This window comes from Chrysochloris asiatica, unplaced genomic scaffold, assembly GCF_000296735.1.
Source record: "Chrysochloris asiatica unplaced genomic scaffold, ChrAsi1.0 scaffold00033, whole genome shotgun sequence".
In the NCBI taxonomy this organism is placed as follows: domain Eukaryota; kingdom Metazoa; phylum Chordata; class Mammalia; order Afrosoricida; family Chrysochloridae; genus Chrysochloris; species Chrysochloris asiatica.
Genome location: NW_006408551.1, coordinates 12,114,524 through 12,126,082, shown reverse-complemented (window position 1 = coordinate 12,126,082; position 11,559 = coordinate 12,114,524). Strand labels below are relative to the sequence as shown.

The window sequence follows — 11,559 nt, the reverse complement described above, 5'->3', positions numbered from 1 at the left end:
TTCTTCAAGCTGTACATCTATTTTCTTGGGCTCCTTTTTTGAGTTGTTCCTCTTCCTTTAACATGAACTCACTGCCCCCTAAGGTTCCTAATTTTTCAAATAGCTATGGCCAATTTGGTCCCATATAAATAGATCTGAGCATATACTGCTAAAGACAGACATTCTTTACTAGTTTAAGGTGAACTAGACTTTGGTTTAAGGTTCAAAGACCATCTTAAAGTAATTGCTTCAGGGGGTCATCCAGCTTCTATGGCTCCAGGAAGTCTGGAGTCCATGAGAATTTGAAATCATGTTCTGCATTTTCCCCCTTTTGATCAAGATCCTTCTATAGAGTCTTTGATCAAAATGTTCAGTAATGGTAACCAGGAACTGTTTCTTCTGTTCTAATAGCAAAGGAGCTCATTCCATTTCCTTCTCCTATCCCTGCCTCTTCTTCCTCCTCTGTTGCTCCAGGCAAATAAACAGACACCAATTGTTGTGCCTTGGATTACCTTGTAAGCTTTTAAGACCCTAGGCATATGCAACAAACTAGGAAGTACAGCAGAAGCACTAAGCACATTTTTAAGTCAACTAACAGAGATATCCCCTGAAACCATGATGCTAACCTTCCAACCCAAGAAACCAAAGTTCACGAGGTGTTTGATGTATGCAAGAAGCCTCAGCAGCTATAGTTGGTTTTGGTTTTTGGGGGAGGGAGGGTGTGTTGTTATAAATACAATCGGTCACACAACTTTTGTCAGTTGATTTGTGGTTTTTAAGTCAGAGTTTCTAGGGAGATTCATGGACTTAAAAGACTAGCAAAAAGTTTATTGAGCTAAGCCTGCTTAGATTTGAATCCTGGCTCATACTGTTCTAAATAGGTCAGGTTGTACAAATCACTTAGCCCCGAAGAGCCCACTTTTCCATGGACATAGTCAAGAAGTTATATTCCCTTGAAAAAGGTTATTGTAAGAACTAGAGGTAATGAGATATTCTCATAATTTTATTACATTCAAATTCAAATTAATCTTGGTGGGAGATGTCTTATTTCCAAAACATACCAATATAAGCACCAAGACCATTTCTTTTGTGGATCATTGGCTAATATTGATTCTTTTTCCTCTTCCACGTGAAAACTAGAGATTATGATAAAATAGTTGCATGTCATAGTGTTGGTATAAGGATTAAGTGAGACAGCAGTCTCTGGAATGTCAAAGTGTGGCTAAAAAGGAGCTCCCCTACCCTGTGAACCCACCAGGTGAGCCTACTGCTAGACTGGAAAGCAATAGGGGAATGAGACAATGGAATGGCCTTTTTGCTCATCTATCTCCAGGACAAAGGAAAAGAAAGAGATGTCATCATCTCTTCTTCATGAACCAAAATAGCTATAACAGACAGTCACATCCGTATCCCCATAGACTTGACTTCTAGACTAGGGCACTACTGTCTTAAATTTAACTTAATCCTGAGTAAGTTAAACTACCTAAGGAAGATGAGAGGTTGACAACCAGTGACTTCTGGTTGTCCTTGCTAGTTAAGAAAAGACCCTCACAAATGCACTCTTCTTCCTCTAGATTGGACATCAGCCAACTTTAATCTAGGGTTCAAATTCTGCCTGCTGCATGTTTTTGCAAATAACATGTAGAACACAGCCATGCCCATTTTTCCATTTAGTCTATGGTGTTTGTGCACGGCAGCAACAGAGTTGAGTAGTTGCAGCAGAGATTGTCTGGCCTACAAAACCCAAAATATTTACTCTTGCTTTGACTATTAGACTGCTGCTCTAAAACATGAATGGATTTATTAGAAAAGATTCCTTAGTTTTGCAGCTCTGAGCACTGGAGTTTTGGTGCATTAGAGTCATTACCCTGTTGTTGTTATGTGCCATTAGGTCAGTTCTGACATATAATGACCTTATGCACAACAGAATGGAACACTGCCTAATCCTGGTCCATCCTCACGATCTTTATTAAACCTGAGCCCATTGCTGCTGTCATTGTGGCAGTCCATCTCTTTGGGGGACTGGTCTCTCCTAATAATATGTCTGAAGTATGAGAGACAAAGTCTCGCCATCCTGGCTTCTAAGGAGCTTTCTGGCTGTACTTCTTCCAGTACAAATTTGTTCTTCTGGCAGTCCATGGTACTTTTAATAATCTTCTCCAACACCATAAGTAAAATGCATCAATTCTTCTATTGTCTTCCTTACTCATTGTCTAAGTTTCACATGCATATGAGGCTATTGAAAATACCATGGCTTGGGTTAGGTGCAAGCCTTCAAACTGACATCTTTGCTCTTGAACACTTTAAAGAGGTTCTGTGCAGCAGATTTTCCTAATGCAATACATCATTTGATTTCTTGACTACTGTTTCCATGAATGTTGATAGTGTGTCCAAGCAGAATGAAGTCTTTGATAACTTCAATCTTTTCTCAATTTATCATGATGTTATTTATTGGCCCAGTGGTGAGGATGTTTGTCTTTTTTACATTGAGGTGCAACCCATACTGCAGGCTGTAGTCTTTGATCTTCATCAGTAAGTATTTTAAGTTCACTTTGTTTTTAGTAAGCAAGGGTGCAGTGGTGGTGGTTATGTGCCGTGGAGTCGGTTACAACTCATAGCAACCCTGTACAGGGTTTCCGAAGCTGTAAGTCTTTACGGGAGCAGAAAGCCTCATCTTTCTCCTGTGGAACAGCTGGTAGTTTTGAACTGCTGACCTTGTGGTTTGCAGCCCGATTCGTAACTACTACGCTACCAGAGCTCCTTAAGCAAGCGTGTATCACCTACATATTGTTAATGAGTCTTCTTTCAATTCTTCTTAATGTAATACAGCTGCTAGGATTATTTGCTTGGCATATAGGTTGAATATGTATAGTGAAAGACTACTTTTTCCCCTTGGTTTTAAAACCATTTAATGTCCCCTTATTCTGGCTGAACAATTGCTTCTTGGTCTAGATACAGGTTCTCATGAGCACAATTAAGTGTTTGGAATGCACATTCTCCACAATGTTGCCCATCGTTTGTCATGATCCACACAGTCGAAAACCTTTGCATAGTCAATAAATCACAGGTAAACATCTTTCTGGTATTCTCTGTTTTCAGCCAAGCCCCATCTGCTATTAGCAAGGATATCCCTCGTTCCACACCCTCGTCTGAATCTGGCTTGAACCTCTGGCAGTTCTCTGTCAATGTACTTTTGCAGCCATTTTTTAATCATCTTCAGCAAAATTTTACTTGCATGTGTTAATGATATTGTCCGACGATTTCCACATTCTGTTGGGTCACCACTCTCTGGGTTTTCTTGTAAATCTATTTGTATGTAATCAGCAAAATCAGTTCTTCTTGCAGAAAAGATTGAAGTAGGAGCTAGTATAGTTCATAAAAGTGTAGTGGGGTTTGGCTGGTTTTTATAGAAATTGGAAAGATAGAAAAGAAAACACCCTAGGTTATCAATGTGTGTGGTTATAAACATATAAACAAAAGGATAGGTCTAAGAGAGCAAGGAAAACAACCAAAAAGTAGAAAGTCCTTGGGAAATCAGAGTTAGTTGATACTAAAAGAACATCAGAAAGTACTTGGAAAGTCAGGCAGAGAAGTTTAAATGTATTGTGGGAAGCTTGTGTATTTCTGAGGAGGGAATTAAATGATGAGAGCAATTTTAGGAAGGTTGTTCTAAAAGAAGTCGAAGAGAAAGCAGACTCAGATCCTTAGAGAAAAGAGATTACAGAAGTATAAATGTGTGAGCTCAGAGGTGCTTTAGAGGAATAACAGCAGAAGACAGATTAGGAAAGTAAATGAGCAAAGAGATGAGATGATTTAGGAAAAGGGATAAATACATATGAGAAGTAAGTTACCAATGACTCCAGTATGTCTCCTCAACTAGTCAGTAAGCGCTCTGAGGGGAAACCAGTGCCTCATATGCTGTCTGACACTTCGTAGACACACACTCAGCACATATTTGTGGGATGAAAAGGGGAAAGGAGTGCAATTTGACCAACATTGAGCAATTGTATCTCTCTGGACGTGGATTCCCATCCTAGGGTGAGAATGTGAGGCATCGGGAGCTTGAGGCAAGGGATGTTCTTTCTGTTCCACCACTCATGTCAACTTGTGAGTCTGATCCTCAAGCAGTCAAAACAGACTTTGTAAGTATCATGCCTAAAATTTTGTCATAGTAGAGAGTATCTTTGTTGCAGCTGCTTAGTATGAATGCACATGGGGAGGGAAGAACAACTGATTGTTTTTAGCTCTCAAAAGCACTCCTAATGAGATGATGGGCATCGCCTCTTTAATGGGCAGGAGGCTTTCAAAGTCTGTAAAGATTCTGCTCAAACCTTTCTTTGTAAGTAGAACATGTGATGAGGTTTGTTTTTTTTATTACATTCTCTTCTCTAAATCCTTTGAAACAGAACTTTTTGAGTGATGTGTACAATTTTTTCTTTAACAAATTGCTAAAGGTTGGTCCTATTAAATATAAATATTTTTAGTGTCGGTAAGCTCAGGAACTAGTTTACACGTACACAGTTCTCTTTTACGCATTCTTTTTCTCATACACATACACACTGTATTCACATGGACCTAAGTAAATAAGCAGCCCATAAATTGGTGGCATTTAATTGTATGGAACTCCACAGAAGGTACTGAATAATTGAGGAGCCGAGTCTGAGAATGGCTTCAGTCAGACATGATTTGCTGATTTGTTTCAGCGTAATTCCCAGCATGGCTGTTGGTTCACAATTTGGACGACAAGTAGAGATTTACACACACCTTTGTGAATTCCCTGCTTAGTCCTAATTTTGATTTGAAAATGGGATGTAAGGAGGAGCACCTTTACCATCTCTATTGGACGAGCTTGAAAATTGTAAAGTTAATATAAACCACTGCCACCTACACTTCTTTCCTAACTCTTAGTTCCTTTTTCAAGCATTGTTACCATCTAGGAAAGCCTCCGATGACAAGCACTGGACTATGAACCGAAAGATCGGTGTTGCAAGTGCACCAACCACTCGGAGGAAGAAAGATGAGGCTTTCTGCTCCCACAAAAATGTAAAGTCTCAGAAACCAGAAGCCCTATACAGGGTCACTGTGAGTCAGAACCGACTCGACAGCATTTAACAACAACAGGAAAGCCTCTGGTCTAACAGTCCTTTTTTCAGGACTTAAAACAGATGGAATCTCAGTATTTTTAGTTATCAATAAAAAAAAGAAGGAGTGGGAATTTTTATATGGAATGGGAGATGAGGATTTGTGGCCTATTTCATTTACCAAGAAAGCTTTAAATTACTACCAGGTTGTGGAATTTGTCATACTCAAAGAGACAAACGTGTAAGTCCTTATATAGTTCATCCTTTATGTTTTCTTTGGTTGAATACTGGTTTCTCTAAAACCTTTTTAATAAAAATAGGGCTTACCTACTGCAAAGCAGTTTAATCCTTGGAGTTTGCTTGTTGTTGTTAAGTGCCATTGAGTTGGTTCCAACTCATAGTGATGCTGTATAGGGTTCCAAGGAGTGGCTGGTGTGTTTGAACCACCAACTTTGCATTTAGCAGTGCAGTTCTTATCCTACAGTGCCATACCAGGACTCTGGAATTAGCCAACTTATAGACTTTTTATTTTCTCTCTTGTCCTCAACTAATGATGATGGTCATGGAGCTTGCTGACAATAATTGAGATTGCTAAATGCTGGACACTAGAATTAGAGCTTTAAATAAAATTCCTTGTATTTAACTCTTATGGCAATCCTATGAACTAGGTACATTTTACAGACAAGAAGACTGAGGCAAAGAAGCTAAGCCATCCAAGGCTACTCAACTAGTAAGAGGAGAGAAGAAGCTAGGATCTACACTCAATCAGCCTACCTTCAGGACCTACACAGTTTACTGGGAATGCTAGACAATGAGAAAGGAAGACCAAAGAATGGGTACGTCTGAATTGTGGTATTGGAGAAGAATGTTGAATAGACACCATACAGACTACCAGAACAAACAAACCTGTCTTGGAAGAAGTACAGGCAGAATCTTTCTTAAAAGCAAGGATAGCAAGACTTAGTCTCATGTACTTTGGACACATAATTAGGAGGGACCAGTCACTGGAGAAGGACATCATGCTTGTTACCATAGAGAATCCGTAAAGAAGAGGAAGACCCACATTGAAATGGATTGATACCATGGGTTCTAACATAGCAATGATTGTGAAGATGGGCAGTGTTTCATTCTATTTTGCATAAAGTCACTATGAGTCTGAGCTGACTGAACACCTAACAACAACACTGTGTTGAACCGCTAAATGTGAGATACCATTTTCCTCTTGTTCTCATTTTGCAGGTGAAGAAATTGAGGCTCAGAGAGATTAGGTGATTTGCTCAGCTCCCATTGATGCAAAAATATTAGAATACAGATTAGTCCAGGGTTCTTTCTGATATAACATGCAAGTCCACTCAATTGAATTTTGAGTTGCGATGTAAATTTAAGCGGGGAACTTCTATCCACCAGGGTCACTGTCTCCTTGGTGGTTCCTTGGGAGAAAAAGAGAATGGTACAAAGCATTTCAGGAACTTCTGTGGCAATAACTTTCCTGGTTCTCAATCTGATGCAAGAGACCATTGGCCAAATTAGATTGTAATGATTCATACTTGTCACTAGGGTTCTGTGTATAATTTGGGAGTGGAGGTGTTGGTGGTGGTGGTAGAAACATCCCCAAAGAACCCAATCTCCTCTGCTGAGGAAAATGGACTGCTTTCATTAAAGGAGCATCCTGCTAGCATTCTGTGGTGTGTGTGTGCAGTAGGGAGGAAGTGTGGGAGAGGATGTCAGCTCTGGGAAGCCTTGTCTCATCATTAAGGATGAGTCTGTTGCCTCCTGATGAGGATCTTTTCTCTCCTGCCCTGACATTTTCTCAGAGACTGTGGAGCAGCGTGACAGGACCTTCATAATGAAATCGGTTCCAACCTCTCCTTAGCCCCCTCCTCTGTTAGTTCACTGAGTGGCTTGATTTCCAAGGCTTGCAAAGCCTTTCCAGCGCCCCCTCCCCCTGCTGAGTTGATCCCTGATCTGGCCATTCCTTGTTCTCCTCATCACTGAGTGTCCTGGCTCTGTGCTAGGGGAGAACTAGCACCCCTACCCCCACGCAGGCCTTTGTGTGGAACTGCTATTGCAGGATGTATGCACACTGTAACCCGCATTGTCTTGAGAGCTCTGTGTCCTGACCCGCAGGCCTCTGAGCTGTCTCTGGTCGTAATTTGCTGGCAAGCATCTTTGTTACTAGGTTGAAACAACAGTTTCTCACAGCTGGCTTTGTAACGCCAGGTCTCTGCTCCTGTGGCAGCAGTGATTTAGCTTTCTCCTGTCGCATCAGTATTCTTTGTGCTCTACGCCCAGCCACATGAAGTGACCAGCAAGCAGGGGCCCAGGAGGACATTCATGTGAAGGGGTGGGGAGCGGGGGTTGTAGTTTTACCCGGGGCTGTGGGCCAGATTCTCCAGCAGCTGTTTCTGGGCTGCTGGGATTTGTGGAAGGAGCAAGGGCCAAAGAAGAAGAGACATCCACCGTGTGAATGCAAGATTGCTTCCAGATGGTTCTGGTTATGAGCAAAGTAAGCCAGAATTCTTCCTTTAAGCAAAACCTTTCTAACATTTATGATGGTCTAATTTCGGGGGACAGGCTAGACCAGTAACTTGAGATCGCATGACTTGCTTTGACAGTTAGGCTCTGGGGTACTGATCTTTGCTCTGCCAAGATTCTGAGACCTCGGGCAAATCCTGGGCCTCAGTCTCTCCTTTGTTAAATGGTTCCTGTATTCCATGCTGCCAAGGTCTGTCTCTGGGAGGATGGGCTCTGTTCTGCTTTTCAAAACATCTGAAAAAGACAAATTCCATTAGAAAGATTCCAGAGATGGTAACCTCTCATTATTGTTCCTTGCAACCCTTACATTTTTATGATTCTTACTTGATGATACATCAGGGTAATTTTCCCCTCCCCCATTTTCCTTGAAACTATGAGCAAATCTGGGGATTTTCCACTGGGAATGGGATGGTGCCGGCCACCATTTTCTTATTTCAGCACTCACTACTCTTACTAAGTCATTCTCTACTCTACAGTTCCTTAGCCAGTAGCCTCATGTAGCCATTTAAATTTAAATTCATTGAAATCAAATATAAGGAAACATTCATGTCCCCAGCTGCACTAGCTACATATCCATTGCTCAATAGCCAACTGTGGCTAGTGGCAACTGACTTGGACAGTACAGACATAGAACATTTCCATCATGGGAACTAGTCCGACTGGGCAGTACTGCTGTCTAGATAATAAGCTTATGAGTCTAGCTGGGAGTGGGACGGAGAGGCATACAGGGGCCTGTCAATAACTAGGATGCACACACACTGAGCACGGTGCAGCCACATTCTTTGGGTTCTGACCCCTTGACTGTCAGAGTCCATGTCTGCTGGGAGGTGGATTTCAGCCTGCCTGTCAGATTTTCATGGGCATTTGCCATTGGGTTTAGGCACTGTGCTACATAGAGGCTGGCATTCTGCTGGCCTTCTTGAAGAGATACCCATTTCATCTGCCCTAGGAGAACTGATGAAAGGAGCCCTGTGGGTTTTGCATTGATTGGACTGCTAACCACAAGATCAGCAGTTCAAATTCACCGGTCACTGCCCTAGAAAAATATGAAGCCTTCTCCTCCTGCAAAGATTTACAGTCTTAGAAACCCTATACAGAGGCACTGTGAGACAGAACCAATTCAGTGCACGCAACAGCAACAGCAGCAGGGATCCTGATGTGGCATTTCAGGCTAAGCACTGGACTGCTAACTGCAAGGTTGGCAAGTCAAACCCACCATCTGCCCCTTGGAAGCCCTACACAGGGTCACTGTGAGTCAGAACCAACTCAAGGGCACTTCACAACAACAGTCGGTGGCATGGGATCCCTGCCTGGTACATTTGGGATCCCTGCCCTGGCTGTTAGCATTTGATTGCTAACTGAAAAATTACAGGTTCAAGTCCACCCAGAGGTGCCCCATAAAAATGACTTGGCACCCTATTGTACTTCCCAAATAATCTGCCATTGGAAACCCTATGGAGCACAGCTCTACTCTGACACACATGGAGTTGCCCTAAGTCTAAACCACTCAATAGCAACTGCTTTTCCAATAGCACACCTCCCAGCCCTCAAACTGTCCAGAAGCCCTCCCCAACCTCGCACCCCCACCACCTGGAACGATGCCAACTCATGGGCACTTTTGTTCCTCTTGCTTTTGCTTTTTTTCTTCTTGGGGAGTAGGTCAGACCTTGAGGATCTGATTACAAAGCAACTTCACTTCCAACCCTTTCCATTCTGCTTAGGGTGACCTTTTATTTTTGATCTACAGCCTGGAGCCATTTCATGGATAGGAGCCACAGCCTCCCAGCATTGGGCTTCTTACCATCCAAACAATCCAAATATTCTCTGCAGAGAGAAACTCGCTAGAGACATTCCCAAGCATGGTCCGGAACTCCCAGGTTGCGTTTTACAAATATTGTAGATATGGCTTCTATCGTATTCTTTATTGCTCTTTTCAATGCCCTCTGACAGCGCATTCAGGCAGGCTGACAGAGAAGTGGATAAGCAGATTGAGAAACGCCACAGAATGCTTTATGAAGCCAACTCCAGAGCTGCACCCGCATTTAATATAAATTGATTTATTGAATCAAGCACAGAAGCCCTGTTTGAGAAACCTCAGGCTTTATCCTCTGGAGGACCACCTAATAAAGCAGCCCCAACTGACACTCCTCATTAGCTTTTCCACTGATCCCCAGGCAGTTTTTAAAGGGACAGTGTCCCTCTTTTGGGCCTAAATTTATATGTTGGCCATGCCTGTGGGTCTAATTAGCTCAGCATTATTAGCATTACTTGGAAAGCCTGCATTTTCTAGCAGCTTGACTCTTGAGTTTTAAAGAGTAATTGGAAAATTCAAATCCTGAGCCTTTCCCTCATTTTGCTTTTAATCACTTTTAACCCCACCTTTGGAAACTTACCTGCGGATGCTCTGACTTCCATTTTTAAGACATGGAAGGATTTCTCAGTACCAATTCAGTGCAAATCCTGATTCATTACTGGCAGACTTTCTAGACTCACCAGGAAAGTAGCAAGTTTTAATTTCGCAATTACTTCTCAAGAAAACAGACCTTCCTCTAGTTAAGCCTGGTATTAATTTCCTAACAACAATTTGTGTTTTCATAATGATTATAGGCCACAAGTTACCATGGCAGCATTTGTGGGAGGAATATGAGGTTTGCTGCTCCCACAAAGATTTACAGCCTTTGGAATCCTATATAGGATTGCTATGAGTTGGAACCAACTCAATGGCACTTAACAACATGCAGCATTTAGACTTTCTAGAGAACAAGGGGGCTTGGATGTAATTTCAGAGAATTGTAATCCCAGATCTCAGTGGAACATCAGGTGGGATTTGGCTGAATAGAGATCATTGTTGTTGTTAGCTGTCATCAAGTCACCCCTACCTCATGGCTGCTGCATGGAACAAAATGCTGCCCAATCCTGCACCTGTACTGCAAAAGACTGTAGATAGAACCAGAAGAGGGACTAGGCACCTGAAAAGTCCCCATTTTCAAAGTTCCTTTGGGGGTCAGCCTCCCACAGACAGGGGCATCTCCCAGAGTTCCCAGAGCCAAGATGATGAATGGTTATTTGCAATGTGCATGTTCTGCATCTTTTCAATATCTGCAGCTCTAGCTGCAGGAGCAGCAGGGAAGAAAGCCTAGCCTGCTGTGTGCAGCACATCTCCTGACAGTGATAAATGACTCCTTGCTCCTCCATCCTCCTCCCTGCCGCTCTGCGCATGAGGCCAATGCAAGCTATGAGGTCTTTACAAATGGTTGGAAGCCAAGACAGACAGGCATTGTCAGGCCATGAGGAGGAGAAAGCAAAGAAATGCCCGACCAGCATGTTCCCTATTGATCGTTCACGTATCATGCACACATACATAGACTCACCCTATACACACACAGACTCATCCATACACACACAGATTCACCCTATACACACACAAACTTATCCATACACACACAGACTTACCCTATACACACACAGACTCATCCACACACACACAGACTCACCCTATACACACACAGACTCATCCATACACACACAGACTCACCCTGTATACACAGAAAAACTCACCCTGTACGCACACACACAGATTCATCCTGTACACACACAGATGCATCCTATACACACACAGATTCATCCTATACACACACAGACTCACCCTATACACACAGACTCATCCTATACACACAGACTCATCCATACACACACAGACTCACCCTATATACACAGAAAAACTCACCCTATACACACACAGATTCATCCTATACACACAGACTCATCCATACACACACAGATTCATCCTATACACACAGAGAGATATATGCACCCTATACACACACACACACAGACTCATACATATATACACACACAGACTCACCTATACACACACAGACTCATCCATAGACACACAGACTTACCCTATACACACACAGACTCATCCATACACACACAGACTCACCCTATACACACACAGACT

General features: G+C 42.4%; 1 protein-coding gene across 1 annotated transcript in view; it reads left to right on the top strand.

Annotated features, from left to right (window-relative positions):
* PPM1H (protein phosphatase, Mg2+/Mn2+ dependent, 1H) overlaps positions 1-11,559 on the top strand; it is a 435,367-nt gene that overhangs the window by 326,062 nt on the left and 97,746 nt on the right. The gene's annotated exons all lie outside the window — the stretch shown is intronic.